We start from the raw sequence: 23,645 nt of genomic DNA on the forward strand, positions 1-23,645 counted from the left end.
ACATGACATGACATAAATGGCCTTAAATGTTATGACCGTTGGTGTGGATAAGATCAGTGATGTGGCGCGAATTGCGGTGACGGTCGGGACCCTTAACTATGAGAGTCCTCATGTCTCTCATATTCCTCACTTGAGGCTTTTGGTAGGATAAGGCTTGGGTTGAGCATCATGACGAAATTCATTCCGAAGTGTTACCTCGCCCCCCTTTAACAGTACGGTGTTCCTATGACTCAAGAGTGAAGAAAATAAATCAGAAAGAATAAATCTTCACGCTTCAAAGTCTTCAAACTGATTTTCTTCAGGACACACCGAATTCCTCATCTTCACGAGGAATATCAATTTCATCGCAATTTCTTCGCGATCCAAATATTAAGCATCAGATCAATTTTTTCAGCCGAAGATATAAATTTTTAGGGGTTGATATTCATCGTATAACTCAAACTCCTCAGCGACTTAAAGATCCTGTGTATACACTCATGAACACATTAGATACTTAACCTATAGGTCTTCAAACCACCAAAATCACTAAGGGTACTAGATGCACTTACACTTTCCTCTCAAGCTTAGACAGATGTTTGTCTTTATCCTCAGGGTAATCCTCAATTGTTCCAATACTTGAGGGATGTGCAGCCTGTTGATTACTGCTACTTCTCAAACAACAACGCCAGAAATTGACACGTTGACGAAGATTGGGCTTGCGTTAGTTTTTCCCTTGAAGCGGAAAGGGTGATGCAGCACAGGAGCAATAAGTATTTCCCTCAGTTTGAGAACCAAGGTATCGATCCAGAAGGAGGGTCTCGTCAAGTCCAGAGTACCTGCGCAAACACAAACAAGCTTGCACCCAACGCTTCAAAGGGGTTGTCAATCCCTTCAAGATTGTTTGCAAAGTGAGATCTGAAGGTGGAAAGTGCAATGAAGTAAAAAGTGTAAGGCTAAAAATATGGTGTGGATTAGACCCTGGGGGCCATAGTGTTCACTAGAGGCTTCTCTCAAAATAGCAAGTATTACGGTGGGTGAACAAATTACTGTCGAGCAATTGATAGAACCACGCAAAGTCATGAAGATATCTAAGGCAATGATCTAGCATATAGGCATCACGTCCGAGACAAGTAGACCGATACTTTCTGCATCTACTACTATTACTCCACACATCGACCGCTATCCAGCATGCATCTAGTGTATTGAGTTCATGACGAACAGAGTAACGCTTTAAGCAAGATGACATGATGTTGATGGATAATCTCAAACCAATGATGAAAACCCCATCTTTTTACCCTTGATGGCAACAACACGATACGTGCCTCGCTACCCCTTCTGTCACTGGGTGAGGTCACCACATGGTATGAACCCAAAACCAAGCACTTCTCCCATTGCAAGAATCATCGATCTAGTTGGCCAAACAAAACCCAGAACTCGAAGAGAATTACAAGGATATGAAATCATGCATAAGAGAGATCAGAAGAAACTCAAATAAGATTCATAGATAATCTGATCATAAATCGACATTCCATCGGATCTCGACAAACACACCGCAAAAGAAGATTACATCGGATAGATCTCCATGAAGATCATGGAGAACTTTGTATTGAAGATCCAAGAGAGAGAAGAAGCCATCTAGTTACTAGCTATGGACTCGTAGGTCTATGGTGAACTACTCACGCATCATTGCACAGGTCATGGTGTTGATGAAGAAGACTTCCATGTCCGAATCACCCCTCCGGCAGGGCACCAGGATGTGCCCCAGATGGGATCTTGCGGAGACAGAAGCTTGCGGCGGCGGAAAACTGATTGCGATCGTCCTCTGATTTTTTTGGGAATATTTGGGAACTTATAGGCGCAAGATCTAGGTCAGGGGACCTCCAGGGGACCTGATGTTTTGTTGTGTATCCCTAGCAATGGCGCCAGAAATAGTTGTGTCGATGACACCAGGAATCCTTCAGCTACGGCTACGCCTTAAGGGACTTCCTAGGCAAGTATGCAAAGGATTTCCCCCGTGGCCTTGGACCCTTGCATTGGTGTTCCCTCGAAGCGGAAAGGGTGATGTAGCACATCGACGGTAAGTATTTCCCTCAGTTTGAGAACCAAGGTATCAATTCGGCGGAAGAGTATCTCAAGATCCCGCACAAACACAAAAGATTGCACCCAACGCTATGAAGGGGTTGTCAATCCCTTATAGATTGTTTGCCAAGTGAGAACTGAAAGCAACAAAGTAACAAAGCGAAGTAAAAGCGGAAATGTAAACGATGGATGTGAATAGACCCGGGGGCCGTAGTGTTTACTAGTGCCTTCTCTCATAAAAGCAAGTAGACGGTGGGTGGACAAATTACTGTCGAGCAATTGATAGAACTGTGCAGAGTCGTGACGATATCTATGCAATGATTGTTTCTATAGGCATCACGTCCGAAACAAGTAGACCGATACTTTCTGCACCTACTACTATTACTCCACACATCGACCGCTATCCAGCATGCATCTAGTGTATTAAGTCCATAAGAACAGAGTGATGCCTTAAGAAAGATGACATGATGTAGAGGGATAATCTCAAACCAATGATAAAAACCCCATCTTTTTACCCTTGATGGCAACTACTTGATGTGTGCCTTGCTACCCCTACTATCACTGGGAAAGGTCACCACATGGCAGAACCCAAAACCAAGCACTTCTCCCATTGCAAGAATCATAGATCTAGTTGGCCAAACAAAACTCAAGACTCGGAGAGACTTACAAGGATATCAAATCATGCATAAAAGTAATCAGCAAAGACTCAAATGTATATCATAGATAATCTGATCACAAGTCCACAATTCATCGGATCTCGACAAACACACCGCCAAAGAAGATTACATCGGATAGATCTCCATGAAGATCATGGAGAACTTTGTATTGAAGATCCAAGAGAGAGAAGAAGACGTCTAGCTACTAACTACAAACCCGTAGGTCTGAAGTGAACTACTCACGAGTCATTGGAGGGGCGATGATGATGATGAAGAAGCCCTCCAACTCCAAAGTCCCCTCCGGCAGGGTGCCGGGAAGGGTCTCCAGATGAGATCTCGCGGAAACGGAAGCTTGCGGCGGCGAAAAAGTATTTTCGAGGCTCCCTTGATTTTTTGCGGAATATTTGGGAATATATAGGCGCAAGACCTAGGTCAGGGGGCAGCCAGGGAGGCCACAAGCTTGCCCACCGCTGCCTGCCCCCTAGTGGCATGGTGGGAGCTTGTGGGCTCCCTGGAGCCCACCTGGCTTGGCCCAAAGGCCCCCTGGACTTCTTCCGTTCGGGAAAAATCATTTCGGGTTTTTTCTTCCGTTTGGACTCCGTTCCAAACTGAAAAGAGTCAAAAACACGGAAAAACAGGAACTGGCACTTGGCACTAGATTAATAAGTTAGTCCCAAAAGGATACATAAAACATACAAAGAAGGCAAGATAACAGCGTGAAACCATCAAAAATTATAGATACGTTTGAGACTTTTGGTGGGCTCTTTGGTCTCTTTTTTTCTGGGCTTCTTTGGCCTCTTTTATTTACTCACATGGGACAATGCTCCAATAATTATGATCATCACACTTTCAACTCAAAACTTAGAGCAACTATGAATCTATATGGAATGCCTTTGGTAGTGTACCGTGGCAATGATCTAGCATGGCATATACATAAATGGAAACATCATGCTAGCTATCTTACGATCGTGCAAAGGCAATGTAGACGTGGTGGCACATATCATGGTGGTAGTTGCATGGCAATATATCTCGGAATGACTTTGAAAAAGCCATAATAGGTAGGTATGGTGGCTGTTTTGAGGAAGGTTAATGGTGTGTTTTGTGCACCGACGAAAGTTGCGCGGCACTAAGAAGATAGTGATGGTGAAAGGTGAAAGTGCATCTAAACCATGGACTCAACATTATTCATGAAGAACTCATATACTTGTTGCAGAAGTTTTATTAGTAATCGAAGCAAAGCATTCAACGCATACTCCTAGGGGAAGGGTTGGTAGGTATAAACCATCGCGCGATCCCGATCGCCACACAAAGGATGACAATCAATAGACTAATCATGCTCATATTTCATCACACAACGGTTCACCATACGTGCATGCTACGGGAATCACTAACTTCAACACAAGTATTTCTAGATCCACAACACCTTACTAGCATGACTTTAATATTACCATAACCACAACTCAAAACTAATTGAGATGAATCAAACTTCTCTAACTATTCAATGCACATGAAAGTGGAAGTTTCCGTATCCCTTTGGATAACTACCCCTTTTGAGACTACTTTCAAAGAATAGATCAACTACCAACCCACGCACCGCTGTGCTCTAAAAGATATAAGTGAAGCACACAGAGCAAAAGTATCTAGCTCAAAAGATATAAGTGAAGCACATGTGAGCTGAATTGTCTACCAAAAGATATAAGTGAAGCTCGACAAAATCACGGTGTGTGCATGTGTCTCTCTCTAGGTGTGCAGCAAGGATGATTGTGACACAAAAAAAGACTCCTACGATACAAGACGCTCCAAGCAAAAACACATAACATGTGGTGAATAAAAATATAGCCCCAAGTAACGTCACCGATGGATTGAACACGAGAGAGGGGATGCCTTCCCGGGGCATCCCCAAGCTTAGGATTTTACGGTATCCTTGAATCTCTTGGGGTGCCTTGGGCATCCCCAAGCTTGAGCTCTTGCCACTCTTTATCTCTTTGTCCATAAGAACTTCACCCAAAACTTGAAAACTTCACAACACGAAACTTAAACAGAAACTCGTGATAACATTAGTACAAGAAAGCAAACCACCACTTCCTTAGGTACTGTAGCAAACTTAAATTCTACTTGTGCTAATGTTGGGTTACTGTACTTTCAATATTCCATGGCTAATACCCCCCGATACTATCCATAGTTTCATCAAAATAGGCAACCAACAGAACAAAAACATAATCTGTTAACAGCAGACCAGTCTGTAGCAATCTGTATGTTTCGTATAGCTATCGTACTTCAACAATTCCGAAACAATTATGACAGTCTGAAGAATTTGCTTAGAAATCAGCAGCAAAAAGAATCAACTCAAAAGCTCTTACAGAAAAAAATGAAAATTCTTTTCGTGAGCAGAAAGTTTTTGTCTTTTGCAGCATGACCAAACGATCATCCCCAAGACTAATCATAATGGTTTTGCTTGGCACAAACGCAAAAAGAAACACAAAAAACACAATCATAACAGAATTATGAAAGTGTGAAAAACACAAAACAGAAAGAAAACGGATAGATTCGTTGGGTTGCCTCCCAAGAAGCGCTTTTGTTTAACGCCCTTAGCTAGGTGAAAGTGATGGAATCACGTATAGTATTCTTTGGTGCTCAAACCATAGGTAGCCCTCATCATAGATTCATAAGGCAATCTTATTTTCTTTCTAGGAAAGTGCTCCATGTCCTTTTTAAGGGAAATTGAAATCTAATATTCCCTTCCTTCATATTGTTGATAGCACCAATAGTCCTTAGGAAAGGTCTACCAAGAATAATGGGACATGAAGGATTGCAATCCATGTCAAGTACAATGAAATCCACAGGTACATAGTTCTTATTTGCAACAATAAGAACATCATCAATCCTCCCCATGGGCTTCTTGATGGTAGAATCCGCAAGATGCGAATTAAGAGAACACTTTTCAATATCATGAAAACCAAGAATATCACATAAAGACTTTGGAATCGCGGAAACACTAGCACCCAAATCACACAAAGCATTGCACTCATAGTTTTTTATCTTGATTTTGAAAGTAGGCTCCCACTCATCATGAAGTTTTCTAGGTATCGAGACTTCTAGTTCGAGCTTCTCTTCAAGAGATTTCATGATAGCATCTATGATATGAGCGGTAAAGGCTTTGCTTTGGGTATAAGCATGTGGAGAGTTTGCAATGGATTGCATCAAAGAAATGCATTCAAACAAGGAGCAATTATCATAATTGAATTCCTTGAAATCCAAAGTGGGAGTTTCTTTTCTACCCAAATTTTTGACTTCTTCTACTCTACTCTCCACACCTTTATCATCAAGATAGGTGTACTCCGAATCATCGGGGAGTTTTTCAACCAAAGTGGATTCATATCCAGCCCCTCCATAAGTAGGTTTGACACGCGAAAACAAAGATTCAAGAGGAGACACACCAAGCACTTTAAGATCTTCGTGATTTGCATCACTAGAACGCACCCTTCTAAACCATTCATGTCTAGCGCGAATTTGGGCGGTTCTTTCTTTGCTCTCATTCATGGAGATACGCATAGCTTTCAAAGTTTCATCCAAGTTGATCTTGGGAGGAGTGCATCTAACTTTCAAAGCATAAATATCACAAGAGATCCTATCAACGCTCTTAGCCAAATCGTCTATTTTGAGTAGTTTTTCCTCTATGGACGCATTGAAAATCTTTTGATAGTTGATGAACTCTTTGATATTACTCTCTAGATCAGAGGGTAATTTGTTGTGATTTCCATAAGTGTTGCCGTAGGAATTGCCATAATTGTTAGAGGAGTTACTAGGAAAAGGCATAGGAACATAGTTTCCTCTAAAAGCATTGTTGTTGCCAAAATTGTTCCTACCAACAAAATACACGTCCAAACTAGCGTTGCTACTCTCAATCAAAGAAGATAGTGGCATGTCATTAGGATCTACGGTAGCATTTCTACTAGCAACCAAATTCATCAACTCGTCCATCTTAGCACTACGCGAGTTAATCTCTTCTATAGCATGCACCTTTTTGCTAGCAGGCGACCTTTCAGTGTGCCACTGAGAGTAGTTGGTCATGATATTGTCTAGGAGTTTTGTAGCATCTCCTAACGTGATTTCTATGAACGTTGCACGTGAGGCGGAGTCTAAGATATTGCAAGAAGCGAAATTCAAGCCAGCGTAAAAGATTTGTATAATCATCCACAAACTCCCAAGATTGTGCAACGTGTTCATGATCAAGTTTCTTGAAATTCATGATATCGTTACGTAAGGAGATGATCTTAGCCGGCGGAAAATACTTGGATATGTAAGAATCTTTACACCTAGCCCAAGAATCGATACTATTTTTAGGCGAAGAAGAAAACCAAGTTTTTGCGCGATCTCGCAACGAGAAAGGAAAAAGTTTCAACTTAATCACGTCATTGTCCACATCTCTTTTCTTTTGCATATCGCAAAGCTCAATGAAGGTATTGAGATGGTATGCAGCAACTTCACTACGAAGGCCAGAGAATTGCTCTTTCATAAGAAGATTCAGCAAAGCTGTGTTGATTTCATACGGTTCCGCACTAGTGGCGGGAGCAATCGGAGTACTAATAAAATCATTATTATTAGTGCTCGAGAAGTCGCAAAGTTTGGTGTTTTCAGACATGATGTCTTCAACAAACAAACAAGCACACAAGCAAGCAAGAAACCGGCAAAGGAAAACGACAAGGGCAAAAGAAAATGGCGAAGGAGAAAGGCGAATGAAAACGGCAAATGTGAAGTGGGGGAGAGGAAAACGAGAGGCAACTGGCAACAAAAGTAAATGCAAGAGAAGAGTTTGTGAGACCTACTTGGATAGATCTTGATTTCTCCTCCCCGGCAACAACGTAAGAAATACTTGTGATGTTTTGTTGTGTATCCCTTGCAATGGCGCCAGAAATAGTTGTGTCGACGGCACCAGGAATCCTTCAGCTACGGCTACGCCTTAAGGGACTTCCTAGGCAAGTATGCCAAGGATTTCCCCCGTGGACTTGGAGCCTTGCCTTTGTGTTCCCCCGAAGTGGAAAGGGTGATGTAGCACAGCGACGGTAAGTATTTCCCTCAGTTTGAGAACCAAGGTATCAATCCGGCGGAAGAGTATCTCAAGATCCTGCACAAACACAAAAGCTTGCACCCAACGCTATGAAGGGGTTGTCAATCCCTTATAGATTGTTTGCCAAGTGAGAACTGAAAGCAACAAAGTAACAAAGAAAAGTAAAAGCAGAGATGTAAACGATGGATGTGAATAGACCCGGGGGTCGTAGGGTTTACTAGTGGCTTCTCTCATAAAAGCAAGTAGACGGTGGGTGAACAAATTACTGTCGAGCAATTGAAAGAACTGTGCAGAGTCGTGACGACATCTATGCAATGATTGTTTCTATAGGCATCACGTCTGAAACAAGTAGACCGATACTTTCTACATCTACTACTATTACTGCACACGTCGACCGCTATCCAGCATGTATCTAGTGTATTAAGTCCATAAGAACAGAGTAACGCCTTAAGAAAGATGACATGATGTAGAGGGATTATCTCAAACCAATGATAAAACCCCATCTTTTTACCCTTGATGGCAACTGCTTGATGTGTGCCTTGCTGCCCCTACTGTCACTGGGAAAGGTCACCACATGGCAGAACCCAAAACCAAGCACTTCTGCCATTGCAAGAATCATAGATCTAGTTGGCAAAACAAAACCCAAGACTCGGAGAGATTTACAAGGATATCAAATCATGCATAAAAGAAAGCAGCAAAGACTCAAATATATATCATAGATAATCTGATCACAAGTCCACAATTCATCGGATCTCGACAAACACACCGCCAAAGAAGATTACATCGGATAGATCTCCATGAAGATCATGGAGAACTTTGTATTGAAGATCCAAGAGAGAGAAGAAGCCATCTAGCTACTAACTACGGACCCGTAGGTTTGAAGTGAACTACTCATGAGTCATTGGAGGGGCGATGATGATGATAAAGAAGCCCTCCAACTCCAAAGTCCCCTCCGGCAGGGTGCCGGGAAGGGTCTCCAGATGAGATCTCGCGGAAACGGAAGCTTGCAGCGGCAGAAAAGTATTTTTGAGGCTCCTTCGATTTTTTTCAGAATATTTTGGAATATATAGGCGCAAGACCTAGGTCAGGGGGCGGCCAGGGAGGTCATAAGCTTGCCCACCGCCGCCTCCCCCTGGTGGCGTGGTGGGAGCCCACAGGAGCCCACCTGGCTTTGCCCAAAGGCCCCCTGGACTTCTTCCGTTCGAGAAAAAATCATTTCGGGGTTTTTCATTTTGGACTCCGTTCCAAACTGAAAAGAGTCAAAAACACGGAAAAACAGGAACTGGCACTGGATTAATAAGTTAGTCCCAAAAAGATATAAGAAGGTACATAAAACATACAAAGAAGGCAAGATAACAGCGTGAAACCATCAAAAATTATAGATACGTTTGAGACGTATCAGGGCCCACAAGCCTGCATGGCGTGGCCCCTGTGGCCGCGGGGTGGGGGCTTGTGGGGCCCCTCGGGCTCTTCTGGCTTTGCCCCCAAGCTCTCCGATCTTCTTCAGTTCCAGAAAAAATCTTTTTGGGGGATTTTCTTCCGTTTGGACTTTGTTTCAAAATCTCCTCTGAAAGGGGTCAAAACATGGAAAAAACAGGAACTGGCACTTGGCACTGAATTAATAAGTTAGTCCCAGAAAATAAATAAACGGCATGCAAAACATCCAAAGTTTGACAAGATAATAGCATGAAACCATAAAAGATAATAGATACGTTAAAGACGTATCAAGCATCCCCAAGCTTAACTCGTGCTCGTCCTCGAGTAGGGAAGTGATAAAGAATGAATTTTTGATGTGGAATGCTACCTAGTATAGTTGTCCTTTGCAACTTATTTCACGTGGCATGAATATTCAGATCCGTATGATTCGAAACAATAGTTTGTTGTTGACATGAAAACTGTAATACTTCAAGCAAACTAGCAAAGTAATCATGAACTTTCAAAATAACAAGGCCAAAGAAAGTTATCCCTACAAAATCATATAGTCTGGCTATGCTCCATCATTCTCACACAACTAATGTAAATCATGCACAACCCCGAAATTGGCCAAGTAATTGTTTGAACACTCTTACTTTCTCAAACTTTTTATAACTATCACGCAATACATGAGCGCGAGCCATGGATATAGCACTGTAGGTGGAATATAGTGTGGTGGTGGTTGTGAGACAAAAAGGAGGAGATGGTCACACTGACTAGGCGTATCAATAGGCTATGGAGATGCCCATTAATAGATATCAATGTGAATGAGTAGGGATTTTCATACAAGAGATGCACTAGAGCTATAAGTTTGTGAAAGCTCAAGAGGAAAACTAGTGGGTTTGCATCCAACTTCCTTGCTCACGAAGACCTAGGGCAATTTTGAGGAAGCCCATCATTGGAATATACAAGCCAAGTTATAAAACGAAGATTCCCACTAGCATATGGTAGTGACGAAGCAAGAAGCTCTCAATCATAAAGAACATGGTGCTATCATGAAGCACAAGTGTGGAAAAAGATAGTAGCATTGTCCCTTCTCTCTTTTCTCTCATTTTTTTATTTGGGCTCTTAGGCCTCTTTTTTTCCTTTTTTTTGTTTTTGGGCTCTTTGGCGTCTTTTTTTATTTCCTCACATGGGACAATGCTCTAATAATGGTGATCATCACACTTTTTAGTTACTCAAAGCTCAAAGATCACAATGATGATGACTCCATAGGAAATGCCTCCGGCAGTGTACCGGGATGTCCAATGATCTAGTATGATCATGCAATGGCAATATGAGAGTTACCGCACAAGTCATGAGATGGAACGGTGGGAGTTGCATGGCAATATTTCTCGGAATGGCTGTGAAAATGCCATAGTAGGTAGGTATGGTGGCTGTTTTGAGGAAGGAATTTGGTGGGTTTGTGCACCGGCGAGAATTGAGCGGCGCTAGAGAGGCTAGCAATGGTGGAAGGTGAAAGTGCATCTATACCATGGGCTCAACATTAGTCATAAAGAACTCACATACTTGTTGCAAAAGTTTTTATTAGTAATCGAAACAAAGTGCTAAACGCATACTTCGAGGGGAAGGGTTGGTAGGTGTAAACCATCGCGCGATCCCGACCTCAACACAAAGGATGACAATCTATAGATCAATTATGCTCCGACTTCCTAACATAACGGTTCACCATACGTGCATGCTACGGGAATCACTAACTTCAACACAAGTATTTCTAGATTCAGAACACCCTACTAACATAGCTTTTAATATTACCGAATCCATGTCTCAAAACTAATTGAGAGGAATCGAAACTTCTCTTTCTACTCAATGCACATGAAGATGGAGGTTATTGCATCCTCTTTGGGTACCTAGCACATGGGACTACTTTCATAGCATAATCCAACTACCAAATCACGCACCGCCGTGCTCTAAAGATATAAGTGAACCACAAGAGCAAAAGTATCTAGCTCAAAAGATATAAGTGAAGCACAATGAGCATTCTAGCAAAATCACGATGAGTGCATGTCTCTCTCTCTCTCAAAAAGGTGTGCAGCAAGGATGATTGTGACACAACAAAAAGAAAAGACTCCTATGATATAATACGGTCCAAGCAAAACACATATCATGTGGTGAATAAAAATATAGCTCCAAGTAATGTTACCGATGGATTGAAGACGAAAGAGGGGATCCTTCCCGGGGCATCCCCAAGCTTAGGCTTTTTTGTGTCCTTGAATTTGGCTTGGGGTGCCTTGGGCATCCCCAAGCTTGAGCTCTTTCCACTCCTTATCTCTTTGTCCATGAGAACGTTACCCAAAACATAAAAACTTCACAACACAAAACTTAAATAGAAACTTGTGATAACATTAGTGCAAGAAGACAAACTACCACTTCTTTTGGTACAGTAGCAAACTTGAATTCCATCTATATTGATGATGGGCTACTATATTCTCACATTTACATCACTAGTACCCCCGATACTAACCATAGTTTCATCAAAACAAGCAACCAACTCAACAAAAACAGAATTTGTCAAAAACAGACCAGTCTATAGCAATCTGTATACTTCGTATAATTCTGGTACCTCAAAAAATCTGAAAAACTACGAAGGTCTGGGGAAAAAGCATATAAATCTGAAGAAGAAAGAATCAACTCAAAATCTCTTTCTTAATAAAAATGAAAAATCCTCTCGTGAGCGAAAAGTTTATGTCTTTTTCCAGCAGGATCAAACAACCATTGCCAAGACTAGTCATAAAGGTTTTGCTTTGCTGAAACACAAAAAGAAACACAAAAAACACAATCACAACAGAATTGTGAAAGTGTGGACGCAACAAAACAGAAAGAAAAAGATAAATTCATTGGGTTGCCTCCCAACAAGCGCTATTGTTTAACGCCCTTAGCTAGGCATAGAAGCGATAGAATCACGTATCGTCGTCTTTGGTGCTCAAACCATAAGTACCCCTCATCATGGATTCATAACGCAATCTTATTTTCTTTCTAGGAAAGTGTTCCATGCCCTTCCTTAAAGGAAATTGAAATCTAATATTCCCTTCCTTCATATCGATGATAGCACCCATAGTCCTTAGGAAAGGTCTACCAAGAATAATAGGGCATGTAGGATTGCAATCAATGTCAATCACAATGAAATCCACGGGTACGTAGGTCCTATTTGCAATAATAAGAACGTCATTGATCCTTCCCATGGGTTTCTTGATAGTAGAATCAGCAAGATGCAAATTAAGAGAACACTCTTCAATCTCATTAAAACCCAGAACATCACATAAAGACTTTGGAATCACAGAAACACTAGCACCCAAATCACACAAAGCATTGCACTCATAGTTTTTGATTTTTATTTTGATGGTAGGTTCCCACTCATCATGAAGCTTTCTAGGGATAGAGACTTCCAATTCAAGTTTCTCTTCAAGAGCTTTTATCATAGCTTTGACGATATGATCGGTAAAGGCTTTGTTTTGGCTATAAGCGTGTGGAGAGTTCAACATGGATTGCATCGAAGAAATGAATTCAATCAAGGAGCAACTATCATAATTGAATTCCTTGAAATCCACGGTAGTAATTTCATTACTACTCAAAGTTTTAACGTCTTCTACTCCACTTTTAATGCTTTTAGCATCAAGATAGATGGACTCCGAATCATTGGGGCACTTTTCAACCAAAGTGGATTCATATCCAACCCCATAATCATTAGGTTTGACACAAGAAAACAAATATTCAATGGGAGTCACACCAAGCACTTTAAGATCTTCGTGATTCTCATCACGGGAACACGCCTTTTTAAGCCATTCATGTCTAGCACGAATTTAGGCGGTTCTTTCTTGGCTCTCAATCATGGAAACACGCATAGCTTTCAAAGTTTCATCCATGTTGATTTTGGGAGGAGCACATCTAACTTTCAAAGCATCAACATCACAAGAAATCCTATCAACGCTCTTAGCCAAATCGTCAATTTTGAGTAGTTTTTCATCTATTGACGCATTGAAAATCTTTTGAGAGTTGATGAACTCTTTGATATTACTCTCTAGATTATTGTAATTTCCAAGGGTATTGTTGTAGGAGTTGACAAAGTTATTAGAGGAGTTACTAGGAAAAGGCCTAGGAACATAGTTTCCTCTAAAAGCGTTGTTGTTGCCAAAGTTATTCCTACCAACAAAATTAACGTCCAAGCTAGCGTTGCTACTCTCAATCAAAGAAGACAAAAGCAAATCATTAGGATCCAAAGGAGCATTTCTACTAGCAACCAAATTCATTAACTCATCCATCTTAGCACTAAACGAGTTAATTTCCTCTAAAGCGTGTACCTTCTTACTAGTATGTGACCTTTCAGTGTGCCACTGAGAGTAGTTCATCATGATGTTGTCTAAGAGCTTTGTGGCTTCTCCTAACGTGATTTCCATGAACGTTCCACCTGAGGCGGAGTCCATGATATTTCTAGAAGCGAAATTCAAGCCAGCGTAAAAGATTTAGATAATCATCCAAAGGCTCAAGCCATGAGCGGGACAATTTCTAATCATTAATTTCATTCTCTCCAAGGCTTGTGCAACATGTTCGTGATCAATTTGCTTGAAATTCATGATATCATTACGGAGAGAGATGATCTTAGCCGGTGGAAAATACTTGGATATATAAGCATCTTTGCACTTATCCCAAGAATCGATACTATTTTTGGGCAAAGAAGAAAACCAAGTTTTTGCGCGACCTTGCAACAAGAAAGGAAAAAGCTTCAATTTAATCACGTCATTATCCACATCTCCTTGCTTTTGCATATCGCAAAGCTCAATGAAGGTATTGAGATGGGATGCGACATCTTAACTAGGAAGGCTAGAGAATAGCTCTTTCATAACAAGATTCAGCAAAGCGGCATTGATTTCGTATGACTCCGCACTAGTGGCGGGAGCAATGGAGTACTAATAAAATGATTATTATTAGTATTCGAAAAGTCACAAAGCTTGGTGTTTCCGTTCATGGTGACTTCAGCAAGCAAGCAAGCACACGAGCAAACAAAAAGCGGGCGATAAAAAGGGCGAACGAAAAGGCGAACGAAAAAGGAAAATTGGTGAAGTGAGGGAGAGGAAAACGAGAGGCAACTGGCAAACAAAGTAAATGCAAGAGATGAGTTTGTGACACCTACTTGGATGAGTTCTTGACTTGATCTTCCTCCCCGACAACGGCGCCAGAAATCCTTCTGCTACTTCTCAAACAATAGCGCCAGAAATTGACACGTTGACGGAGATTGGGCTTGCGTTGGTTTTTCCCTTGAAGAGGAAAGGGTGATGCAGCACAGGAGCAATAAGTATTTCCCTTAGTTTGAGAACCAAGGTATCGATCCAGAAGGAGGGTCTCGTCAAGTCTAGAGTACCTGCGCAAACACAAACAAGCTTGCACCCAACGCTTCAAAGGGGTTGTCAATCCCTTCAAGATTGTTTGCAAAGTGAGATCTGAAGGCTGAAAGTGCAACAAAGTAAAAAGTGTAAGGCTGAAAATATGGTGTGGAGTAGACCGTGGGGGCCATAGTGTTCACTAGAGGCTTCTCTCAAAATAGAAAGTATTACGGTGGGTGAAAAAATTACTGTCGAGCAATTGATAGAACCGCGGAAAGTCATGACAATATCTAAGGCAATGATCTAGCATAAAGGCATCACGTCCGAGACAAGTAGACCAATACTCTCTGTATCTACTACTATTACTCCACACATCGACCACTATCCAGCATGCATCTAGTGTATTGAGTTCATGACGAAGAGAGTAACGCTTTAAGAAAGATGAGATGATGTAGAGCGATAATCTCAATCCAATGATGAAAACCCCATCTTTTTACCCTTGATGGAAACAACACGATACGTGCCTCGCTACCCCTTCTGTCACTGGGTGAGGTCACCGCACGGTATGAACCCAAAACCAAGCACATCTCCCATTGCAAGAATCATAGATCTAGTTGGCCAAACAAAACCCATATCTCGAAGAGAATTACAATGATATGAAATCATGCATAAGAGAGATCAGAAGAAACTCAAATAAGATTCTTAGATAATCTGATCATAAATCCACAATTCATCGGATCTTGAAGAACACACTGCAAAAGAAGATTACATCGCATAGATCTCCATGAAGATCATGGAGAACTTTGTATTGAAGATCCAAGAGAGAGAAGAAGCCATCTAGTTACTAGCTATGGACCCGTAGGTCTATGGTGAACTACTCACGCATCATCAGAGAGGTCATGGTGTTGATGAAGAAGCCTTTCGTGTCCGAATCCCTCCTCCGGCAGGGCACCAGGACGTGCCCCGGATGGGATCTTGCAGAGACAGAAGCTTGCGGCGATGGAAAAGTTATTGTGATCGTCCTTTGATTTTTTTGGGAATATTTGGTAATTGATAGGCGCAAGATCTAGGTCAGGGGACCTCCAGGGGGCCCACAAGCCTGCATGGCGCGGCCCCCTAGCCGTGGGGTGGGTGCTTGTGGGGCCCCTGGGGCTCTTCTGGCTTGGCCCCCAAGCTCTCCGATCTTCTTCCGTTCCATAAAAAATATTTTCGGGGATTTTCTTCCGTTTGGACTCCATTTCAAAATCTCCTCTGAAAGGGTTCAAAAACATGGAAAAAACAGGAACTAGCACTTGGCACTGAATTAATAAGTTAGTCCCAGAAAATAAATAAAAGGCATGCTCAACATCCAAAGTTTGACAAGATAATAGCATGAAACCATCAAAAATTATAGATACGTTGGAGACGTATCAATTACCCAGAGGAGGCCTCTTGCATGGTGGCTTGAGGGCGAATTTCTTTGCATACTTTGTAGTTACATAACGATATTCCTTCCACTCCTTAGTCCACCTGTGTTCGATTTTCTGAACCCTTATCATATGCTTCGACATGATTTCTTTGCTATACATTTCCTCATCAGGTGTGAAGTAGTTAGCATATATTTCTTCAGGAATATCAAGTGCAGTGTTTTGTTCAAGTTTCTTTCCCCCTTATTTCTTTCTGTCATCTTCCATTTTCTTCAACTGAAGCTTTTGCTGAGGAATTTGCACTTTTGAAGATTCAGATGACACTGGTAAAGTTTCTTCGAGAAATGTTGCGAATGAGTTAAGTTGATGAGGATCTAGTGATTCATCAGCTAACTTTTTTAACCTGTGAATAGAGTATGGGTGCGACGAATTTGGAGAGGTCATATGCGTTCTCATATTTGAAGAAATTGAAGATTTTTAGAAGTTGAGGAATTTGACCAGTGGGTTGAGGAATTTGACTAAGCATTCGGATTTTGGGTTCCAGAGTTGTGCAGATTCGAGAATTTACACAATTGAGGAATCTCATCAAGAATTTGAGTGGCTTAGTGAAATTCATCAAGTGTTTGAGGAATGAGTGTGCAAGGCTGACAGACACTGAGGAAAAACAGTTTTGCGAATCTAAAGTGAAATAGTAGATCAATAGAGGTAGTAAAATAAGATTTTCATTATCGGGAGCGAAGAACACGAAGAACAGAAGAAGTAAAAGTGAGAAGCTCTTCAGTTCAGATCTTCTGCGCCCTAACTTGGCGGCAAAAGACAGCTACGGCGGTGGCGGAGGAAGAGATTCCGCTTCCGTCGTGAGTTCGGCGATGGCAAGGGCGAGGCAGTGAAGTTGTTCCTCACCCTCGACGAGATTGCTAGCGGTGGTGCTAGGTTTGAGCTCGAGTGGAGAGGTGACGAGAGGATGAAGACTTTTAACTGAGGGGGGTAAGGACCTATTTATAGCTCAGGTGAAAAAATGTTCGGGCGAATCTTTCGGACCGAACTTCCCTTGCTTGTTCGTCTCCGTACGACACGTGGAGCCCACAATTGAAGTGGTGGATAACGTGCTTATCCGAGCGTGAGAAGTGGGTTCAGTTACTGTGTAACGACATAACATTCATTTTTGAAGATTTGAGGATTTCGTTGCAAAATCCTCAGCTGACAAGGACACAATGAGGATTTTGAACAAGTTTCAAGTAAAACGCATATGAAGAATTGAATAGACTGGGTTGAGTATAACATAGAGGGGAGTCGGGTCCGATCACATTCACTTAGGTGAAATATCAAATTGAAGACAGAGGTATAAGTGAATGCTGTTTAGGACATTGAAATCTCAGTCTATATATATATATATAAATATATATATAGGCAAATGAAAATCAACATACATTTTGAAGATTTTGAAGATTTTGATAATCTTGAGGATTTTGTGACAAAGCGTCAGGTTGATGAATTTCAACTTTGTAGAAAAACAACTTGAAGAGTTTCACAGTTGGGTGGTGGTGTGACCCACCGTATAAGAATGATGATTTCAGGCGCCGCGTACAATTGTCGTAGGGCCCTGGGAACCAAATTCTTCATTAATCTCCTCACACTAAGAGTGATATTCTTCATTGATTGAAGAAAACCGATTCTTCGTGTGTTGCACATCTAAATCATCAATTTTGTATAAGTGTTAGGATGTGTGCATGTTTTCACAAAACATTTGAAGACTCTAAGATAGTTAGCTCACACCTCAACTTGCAACACCTTTTCTCATCCAAGGGCTTAGTGAAAATATCTGCTAGGTGATCGTCAGTCTTCACATGGTCGATGATGATATTGCCCTTGACGACATGGTCCTGAAGAAAATGATGACGAATCTGGATGTGCTTAGTCTTCTAGTGTTGTACTGGGTTGTATGCGATCTTGATTGCGCTCTAATTTTCGTAGTAGAGAGGCACATTCTTCATGTTGATGTTGTAGTCCTTGAGGGTTTGCTTCATCCACAGTAGTTGAGCACCGCAGGATCCCGCAGTAATGTACTCAGCTTCGGTAGTGGAGAGAGAAACACACTTCTGCTTCTTTGAGGACCAGCAGACTAATGATCTTCCAAGGAAATGACAAGTGCCATAAATTGACTTTGTTTGGATTCTTCGGATACTCAAAACCTCGGGGATGAGCAGCATATACTTCTTCCTGAAGCTTACCATTGAGGAATGCACTTTTCACATTCATTTTATATAGAGTAATGTTATGATGATTAGCATAAGGAAGTAGAATCTGAACAGCTTCAAGTCTAGCAATAGGTGCAAAAGTTTCATCGAAATCAATTCCTTCAACATGTGTGTACCCTTGGGCTACAAGTCATGCCTTATTCCTCACCACTTGACCATCCTCATCTTTCTTGTTTTGGAAAATCCACTTGGTGCTGATGATATTGTGCTTGCGAGGATCTGGTCGTTTGACGAGTTCCCACACGTCATTTAGTTTGAATTGAAGAAGTTCATATTGCATGGCTTGAATCCACTCAGGTTCCATGAAAGCTTCACCAACTTTTGTGGGTTCTATGATAGACACAAAAGAGGAATGCCCACAAAAGATAACTAAGTGTGAAGCTTTTGAGCGAGTGAGAGGACCTGGCGTGTTGATGTCATCGAGGATTTTGTCAAGTTCTACTTCATTTGCAATCCTCGGATGAGCTGGTTGAGGATTTTGTCTGTGCTGAGGAATTGGCTCTGGAGCAATTCCCCCAGGAGCACCTTCTTGAATTTCATCTGTGTCGGGGATGATTTCTTCATCAATTTCCTCAGTAGGAACAATGTCTTCAGTAGGTTTGAACTTGATTGCTTCCTCAGGAGATAATTTATCTCGCACATGAGGCAATTGCTCTCTTTGCGAGCCATTAGTTTCATCGAACCGCATATCTACAGTTTCAACGACCTTGTTGTGATAGGTGTTGAAGACTCTGTAGGTGTGCGAGTCCTTTCTATAACCAAGCATAAAACCCTCATGTGCATTAGGTGGAAATTTTGAGCTATGATGAGGATCTCTAATACAGTATCTTGCACCGAAGACTTTGAAATAACTTACATTGAGTTTCTTATTAGTGAGGAGTTCATATGAGGTTTTCTTGAGGAATTTGTGAAGATATACCCTGTTGATGATGTGGCAAGCAGTGTTGATTGCTTCAGGCCAGAAATGACGAGGAGTGTGATATTCTTCAAGCATAGTCCGAGCCATTTCAACTAGAGTCATGTTCTTTCTTTCAACGACGCCATTCTGTTGAGGAGTATAAGGAGCAGATAATTCATGAGTAATACAAAGTTCATCAAGATAATCATCAAGACCAGTGTTTTTGAATTATGTCCCATTATCACTCCTGATGTGTTTGATCTTGACGCCGAAGTTCGTCGAGGCCCTTGAGGAAAATCGTTTCAAGACTTCCTGCACTTCAGTTTTATACAGAATGATATGCACCTGTCGGGACCCCGATCCTAAGCCATAGGAATCCAGCCTGTAACACATCGCATCCCTTTGCGGTCTCACACACGGTTAACTCCACGGCTGCAGCCTTACCTTAGCCGGGACCGTTTGCGTCTTTTGACTCACGTATGCAATAGTGTCGCTAGCATTCCAATGTCAAAGAACCCAGATCGACATGTCTAGTCATAAACCCAAGTGGCAGTACCGTACAAGGAGAGGCATACATGACCCAACAAAGCAGGTGTCGGTCACCAGCGAGTGTAGACGAGTCGTAGCAAGCTACAAGGACTCCATTACACCGTGTGACATTTCCCCAAAGAGGACAGACACAACAGCTAAGAAGGACACATGCCGATCAACCAATGTGTCCGGAGCAGTAGCAAGCTACCAAGGCTCGTTGGATCACAAAGGGGCATTTCCTTGTAAGGAATGCTACTAAAGTTCACGACTAGGTAATCGAACCCCATACATATCAAGTACGACACACGTACGCATGGCATACCGATATGTATAGATACATCGATGGCATCACAACATAACCATAAACATACAAGCTTTATTTAAGAGGCTCGGAAGAGCCACACACATAATATTACACATTAAGGGTCTCACGACCCATAATAGCAGTCATTCAGTTACAAGCCAGCGGAAGAGTTTAAACTGTCTGAGTACAGACAAGACAACTAGAAGGCACATGGCCTGACTATACTACAGATCCAACGTAGGGCCAGATCGTAGCTGGGACACCAGCTACTCGTCGTCGTCGATGTCTACGAAGAACCCTCCATTAGGGTCATTAGCAACCTCTGCAACATTTATTAAGCAAACATGAGTACGAAGGTACTCAGCAAGACTTTAGGATAACTAACTACTCATGCAAGGTATCAAAAGGTATTGTGGGGTTTCATGCGGAAAGCCAGCATTTGACTCGTGGCTAGACAACTTGCATTTTTAAATAATTTTGACAATTTGATTTCTCGCACACGAGTCCACTAACACCACAACAATACACTATCGTGGAATCATTCCGTCTCCATACGGAAATGCCGTCCACGACACTCACGCTTATCTTGACAATTTTATGCGTAGCCATTAAGTTATCTATGAACAACATATGTCTCCAAGTAGTCCATATCTGTGGGCGCGGCTATTCGAATAGATCATAACCCTGCAGGGGTGTACTTCGTCACACACGCTCTCGCCACTTATCGCCATGTGCACGTCATGCACCTCGGCAACCTTCAAGCGGAAGCCCAGCGAGGGAGTCGGCCACGACCGTTAACCACACTAGTACCTAGTCCAGGTTTATCGCCTATCTCAGAGTAACCCGTACGGAAGTCCGGCCGAGGTTTCCGCCACGGCCTCAAAGGATGTGCGCAGGTTTCCCAAGCCCACCATCCGGGTGCCACTTGGTACACCGTGCCACTGCCTACCGCATCACAGCCCACCTCTCAGGTCAGCACCATGCACGGCCTCCAGCATTACTATGAACACCAGAAACTACTTGCAACTCCTGGACCGAGTACTAAGCGATTAATAAGTCGAGAGGGTCAATTAAGTATCCCAACGTGTGGTAGTATCTAGTCTTGGATTACATACACGGAATTTAGTTCCTAAGGACGGTTCCAATGAAACAACCCGCCATGTACTCCTAGACAGCCTTTCACCGGTACCTTTACCAAATCAAGTTCAACACCCAACCTTTGCTCACTGAACACATTCTCACAATTCTGTTCATCTCCCAGATGACACACCATACACAACTCTAAGCATAGCATGCATAGCAGGATAAGACACATCAAGGCTCAAGCAACTACCAAGTATGCTAGGTTGCAAGGTTCGGCTATTTACTGTGACAAGGTTAGGTCATGCAAAGGAAGTGGGTTCAACTAATCGTGGCAAAAGCAGTTGAAGCATTTGATCCTAATGCAATAAATAAGTGCAGGAGCAAGAACATGGGATTTATCGGGATGATCAAAAATGGTTGCTTGCCTTGTTTCTCAGAGGAGGGACAATATCCGTCGGACGGATATTCGGTGGAATCCGGCGGTGCGGAGCCTACCGAAATGAATGGCAACAAACAATATCAAGCATATGCAATCAAGATGATGCATGAGCATGGCATGAGAATGCAGAGTCATAAACCAATATAATCAACATGTATTAGGTTTGAAATTGATGTGAATCACCTTCAATTATCAATTCAAACGAGGTATTCTCGGATACTGATTTAATTGATTCGACCTGATGCTCAGATCAAATTGATGTTAACATGCATGATATGTCATGTTAAGGTACTGATTTGTAATTAGGACAGTGTGTGATCATGTCATTTCATAATGAAATTTGAATATTTTCCAAATTCCATTTATAAAATAATTATAAGAATTGACTTATTCATTAATCTACATGTTTGGGTTCTGTAACTTTTTCAAACATGATTGAAAGTAGCATATTCAGATTCCTTGAATTTTTCTGATACTTTTTCATATATAAATTATTTTCATTGGAGTTACAGATTAATTTCTATGAATTTTTGAAGTTTTAAGCATTTCCTGGATTTATTTTATAAACAGAAATACTAATATTGCATCACTACTGACGTCAGCAGGTCAACTGCGCCTGGGCGAGGTCAAACCTGACCAGTGGGGTCCACTAGTCAGTGACCTAGGGGCTAACCCCGCGCTGACCAGCCCCTAATTGGGGTTTGACTAGGCGTGGGGCCCTCTGGCAGTGACTGAGGGGAGGTTAATTACGTCCTAATGGTCGGCCACGTCGACGCCCACCAGAGGGTGGTCGCCGGCGACCAAGCCCGCGGCGGAGGGCTCGCCGGAGACGACCTAAACGGCGCTACACGGCACCAAATCGAGCGCGGTTTGTAGCTACGGGACGCTGGCGAAGCAGCCGATCTGGCAGGGGCATCAGGGGGAGCTAGGGTCGCCGGGAGAGGCGCCGGCGACGAGCCGAAGCGGCGGCCGAAGCTTGGCCTTCTGCGGGTGATGGCTCCAGGGCACGGGGAGGGCAGCTGATGGGCTCATCACATTCCTGGCGGCTCCAGGAGCTCGATCCCTAGCTCGAGCGCGTGGAACATACACCACAGCGACGGCGACGACATGATCGGCGGCGAGGAGCTCTCGGCCTTGGTGGGGAACGGGGCTACGGTGCACGGAAGAGCGTGGGGTGAGAGGGGAAATGATGACGAGCTCACGGCGGTTCCGATGGTGTTGTTGTAGGGCTCGGGGGTGCGCCGGAGGGAGCGAATCGACGGAAGAGGTCCGGCGGCCGGAGGTGGAGAAGATGGCGGCGAGGCGATGACAGGGGGCCTCTGGCTTGGTTCCTTCTTCCAAGGGACGAGGAGGAGCACGGCGAGGCTTTGGGGCACATCAACTTGGCTGGAGGGGGCTCGTGGCCACGGCTACGACGAACGGCGACGACAAGCAGGCTCGGCCATGGTGGGAGAGGGCGAGAGAGAGATGGAGGGGAGCCAGAGATGGGTGGAGAAGGGAGAGGCGTGCACGTGGTACTCATCCCCGCCGTCTGCGTGGCTCGGGAAAGCAGGAGGTGGCCAGGGGACGTGGCCGCGCTCGCCGGCGCGTCGGCACGCAGCTGCTTCTCCTCCTGGTAGGAGGAAGAAGACAGCTGTGCCCCTGGTGGGCTGGGCCTCCTCATGCGACAGGTAAGGGTTTTCTTTCTCAAATTTCTTTTCTATTTTGTTTCTGTTTTGCTATTTATTTCAGCTCCAAAATGGGTTGCAAAACTATTTTAAACATACCTGAATATTTGTTGGAATATTTCCAACTATTTCCAAAGTTTTCAACATTTTTGAAACTTTAAAGTTTCTGATTTCAAATTTAAAACTTGAAACCAGTAGCTTTTGCATTTATTTAAAATGCTTAAAGTGTCAAGAAAATAGTTTTCTCCAATGCTCATTTACTTTCATGATTTATCAGAAAGTTTGAACATTTCTTGAGGCCATTTTGGGTTCATTGATTTTAACTAGTTTGAGATTTCCTTTATTTAAAGTAGTGGCTAGGGTTTTGGGTTTTTCTTCATCGCTTCCTTTGTTCTTGTTGAGATTTTCTTAGATGAAAATGCAAAGAAGACATGAGCACAAAACTAACTTGCTTAAGGGGTTAGGGATGTGACAACTCACCCCCAC

Source organism: Hordeum vulgare, chromosome 5H (assembly GCF_904849725.1).
Source record: "Hordeum vulgare subsp. vulgare chromosome 5H, MorexV3_pseudomolecules_assembly, whole genome shotgun sequence".
NCBI classification, from domain to species: Eukaryota; Viridiplantae; Streptophyta; class Magnoliopsida; order Poales; family Poaceae; genus Hordeum; species Hordeum vulgare.